This window comes from Polyodon spathula, chromosome 6 (assembly GCF_017654505.1).
Source record: "Polyodon spathula isolate WHYD16114869_AA chromosome 6, ASM1765450v1, whole genome shotgun sequence".
Lineage (NCBI taxonomy): Eukaryota > Metazoa > Chordata > Actinopteri > Acipenseriformes > Polyodontidae > Polyodon > Polyodon spathula.
Window position 1 is genome coordinate 39,806,397 of NC_054539.1, and position 4,435 is coordinate 39,810,831.

Here is a 4,435-nt window from a genome sequence, read left to right on the forward strand (position 1 = left end):
AGAAAACAAACTTTGCATTTGTGACCAGGACAGTGATATTTTGGAATTTACCTATTTTCCAGAACATTCTAGATAGATTCAGTGATGAGTAAACTTGAAGTAACTTCTAGAACTTTCCAGTAACGTAAATAGTAGTATAAATACAGGGGCCTTAAGCCCGCCAGTTCAGTTTAGTACCAGCTGCCTAAGTGGATACATATCTGCATTTTTCTGAGATGGCATCAAGAGGCTGCAATGGTGGCATTCCTGATGGGTCTCCAAGGCGGTTTTACCAAGTTGCCCTGCTATCTTTGCTTTTGGGACAGCAGGGACACCAAGCCGCACTACCACAGGCAGGACTGGTCACAGCGGACCGAATCCTCTGTGGGGAGGAACAACGTCAAGTGGAAGCCACTGGTGGACCCCCGGAAGGTGCTGATGCCACCACTGCACATCAAATTGGGCCTTATGAAACAATTTGTCAGAGCTCTAGATAAGGAGTCGGCAGCCTTCAAGTACCTTCAAGACTTCTTCCCTAAGCTGTCTGAGGCAAAGGTCAAAGCCGGTGTCGTCTTCGGACCACAGATAAAGAAGATCCTGGAGTGCAATGAATTCCCCAAGAAGCTCACTAGTAAGGAGAAAGCGACTTGGAACAGCTTTGTCGCAGTGGTTCGGGGCTTCCTGGGCAATCACAAGGCCGAAAACTATGTGGAGCTGGTTGAGACTCTGGTGAAGAACTACTGCACAATGGGCTGTAGGATGTCCCTCAAAGTCCATATCCTTGATGCTCATCTTGATAAATTCAAGGAGAACAGGGGAGCGTACTCGGAAGAGCAAGGCGAGCGCTTCCACCAGGATATACTGGACTTTGAACGCCGCTACCAAGGAAAGTATAATGAGAACATGATGGGAGACTACATTTGGGGAGCTGATGCGTGAAAGTGATTTACAGTATAATTGTAAATCCTGAAAAACTACTCACTTCTAAAACTTTTGTAGTCATTTTTGTATTACTTTAGTATAAATACATGTTAATTTGGATCCATATGTTTTTTTTCTGACTGTGAACAAAAAGAATTTCAAAATATCACTGTCCTGGTCACAAAAGCAAAGTTTGTGGGGAATAATAGCCATTTTCTATACTTTTGAGGCATAAGCAATTAGGAAATAACACCTACTACCCAGGAACAAAAATTGTGTTACATAGTGTTATTTCAATAAGGGTCGGGTTCTACATGAATTGAGTTCAAAACAAGGTGTTAAATTATTACAATTTAAACTAGTCAAAATACAAACATGCCTTGCACACTACACAGGGTTACATAACACTGCTGTACAGTCTTTGTTTTTTAAATATTGATAAGCGAGTTGAACAACTATACAGTTCAACGTGAGCAGAAATGCACAGCCTTGACAGGGAGCTGGACATTAAGAGCTTCAGACACTTTTTGCGTGCAACAGAGGGTAATACTGCTAGGTCTGATTAGAATCAGACAATTTGCTCTAGGTCCTTGTCTTTCAAGTGGCAAATTAAAGGGACTTTTTGCAAACCTCAGAAATGTTGGTGGGCTGGATATGAAACTTGGCATTTCAATGCTGAATGTCAAAATGAACTGTCCATTAGGTTCTGGCTTTCAGCGGGCTGGAGTTCTGAAGTGTTTAGTGCGTACAGTTGATCCCTGATTAAAGAAAAAACATAAAAAAACATGATTGATACTGATTCACAGGAAAGTAGCGGAGGTTATTTGAGCTGTCTGTGTTGAATGTCATCCCTAACGACTGTGCTCCTGCTGTGGTGCTCATCGTCCTTGGCCAATGAGGTTTGTAACAGAGGTTTGTTAACAATAGCAACACACTCTTAAGAAGGGAGCCAGCAAGCTGACTGAACTAGAGTTACAAGGGGTGCATTTTTCAAGTACTGAACCTCCTTCAAACAAAGTAGTATGGTGTACCATGTGTTGCTTTTGTCAATTTGACCCATTTTTAAATCCAATAGGCAACCCAGCCAATTTTCATTTCTAGCCCCTTGAGCACAAAGCCCAGTGCTGCACTCCTTGTGTGCACTCCAGTCAAGAGTGTTCAATGCAAAATACTCAGAAAAACATATGAAAGTACAAAATGTAAACTACTTTGCAAACACTGTATTTTCAATGCAAAATACAATTGTATTTGGAAAATACAATTTGAAACTACAAAATACTTTTAATGAAACAAACTAAGATTTTCATAGGTCATACAGAAAAATCTGTTTTTTCTGTCAATAAAGGAACTGGAACAGTTAACAATTGACAAGCTTCAAGCTACATTAAGCAAACATGCAATGGGTCCCAGTATCTAATACAGTGTAGTCCCTGTTCCTAACACTGGCCACTACAATATTATAGAGATCTGGTGGAATATTATGCCAATTCTCCTTCAGAGCATTTTACATGTCAGCAAGGGTGGTCCGATGCCTAAGGTGACATTTCAAAACATCCCATAGTGGTTTGACTGAGTTTTAGTTGTCACACTGTGCCAGCCACTGCAAATTTTCAACATTATTGTCAGTGAACCACTAATTAACACCTGGAGTCTTCAGGTGGAAAAAGAACATCTGGGATCACGGGGCCCAGAGCTCCTCAGGCTGACGGGAGGAAGCTAAACTGAGAAACTGATGTACATAGAATTAGGCACCAATAAAAAAAAAATTGGCTGGGAAACAGAAAAAATGATTGGGCACACTAAATAAAAATAAAATAAATAAATAAAAGGAGACTGCAGTGGTTGTTCTCCATCAGTTCTCCTTTAACAAAACAATTTTGTGGAAGAAGTCATTCGACAGTCGTCGTCTTTGGGGGCTGAAAATCATCTCGGCAAAAGAGAACAGATGCTCAAAAGGAGCAGATGAAGGAAGAATGATATTTAAACAAAGAGTTTTTTTATGAAAGGGTGTTGCTCTAAAGATGCCACATCAAGAATGTCTTCAAAAAACATGAAGGATCCCCAACTAAGCTTTGTTGTTGAGGGAGTCATTATCTTTGCTATCACTGAAAACAAAGACGCCCTCTTCCTTTTCATTGGGTCTCCCACAAGCAGAATCAGATACAAGACCCAGTTCTTCAGCAGCATGACTGATTAGCTGAGGACATATAATAGAGATTTATTTTATTGTTAACAAGGGTGGTAAAACATTACTGATGTGGATGTGGGTAACAGATATCCGAGTGCTGACTGTAACTGGTTTTCTGAAAGCTACCTAGAGCAGTTGTCAATGGGCTTCAGCAAGCGGCAGTGAGTACTCATCAAGGGAGTCTAACTCCACTTCCTTAAAACTGGGAAACTGGAGTTTTCTCATCAACTGGGGAACTTTCTCACAGATATCAATTAGGAGGCTCAAACTGTCATGCAATGAATTCCATGGAGCATGGCATTGACTAATCAATTAACAATGACAGATTTGCAGAATTATTTTTGAAGTTTTTGGTTGACTAGATGCATTCCACTCGAGCTGTGCAGCATTTTCATGTATTTATCTTTTCTACTATTATCCATGTATTTATCTTTTCTACTATTATCCGTGTATTCATCTTTTTGTATTTCCACCTACCTACTTCGATGGGAATGCAATCAGATTTATTTTTTGTAATAAAGAACACAATTCATTTTAGCTCACATTGGCATTTGTTATTCTTAGAATGAAATGAAAAGTACAAATTTGTCAAATGGCCCATCCTTATTTAAAACTAGTTTCATTCCCTTCGGTGTTCTGTTTCTTTTTACACTTTTTTTTAAACGCTATACACAATTATAGATAAAACATTCTACTACTACGACTTCTACGGCAGTCGGCAAGAATAAGAGGCTGACCAAATGAGGCAAGAAGGGTGCCAAAAAGAAGATTGTTGACCACTTTTCCAAGAAAGACTGGTATGATGTCAAGGCGCCAGCCATGTTCAACATCAGAAAGCTGGGCAAGACTCTTGTGACAAGGACACAGGGAACCAAAATTGCCTCAGGTGGCCTAAAGGGACGTGTGTTTGAGGTGAGTCTTGCCGATCTGCAGAAGGACGAAGTTGCCTTCCGTAAATTCAAGCTGATGACAGAAGATGTCCAGGGCAAGAACTGTCTGACCAACTTCCATGGAATGGACCTTACTCGTGACAAGATGTGCTCAATGGTCAAGAAATAGCAGACCATGATTGAAGCTCATGTTGATGTCAAGACAACTGATGGATATCTGCTCCGTCTGTTATGCGTGGGGTTCTCCAAGAAGCGTGCCAACCGAATCTGTAAAACCTCCTATGCCCAGCAACAGCAGGTCCGTCAGATCCGCAAGAAGATGGTGGAGATCATGACCCGAGAGATGCAGATCAATGACCTCAAGGAAGTCGTCAACAAACTGATCCCAGACAGCGTTGGCAAGGACATTGAGAAGGCTTGCCAGTCCATTAATTTAAATTGCTTTAATTTAAATTGA

At 40.8% G+C, this 4,435-nt stretch overlaps 1 pseudogene; it reads left to right on the forward strand.

Annotated features, from left to right (window-relative positions):
- The first annotated feature begins 1,379 nt into the window (after positions 1-1,379).
- On the forward strand, positions 1,380-4,435 carry LOC121317673 (annotated as a pseudogene).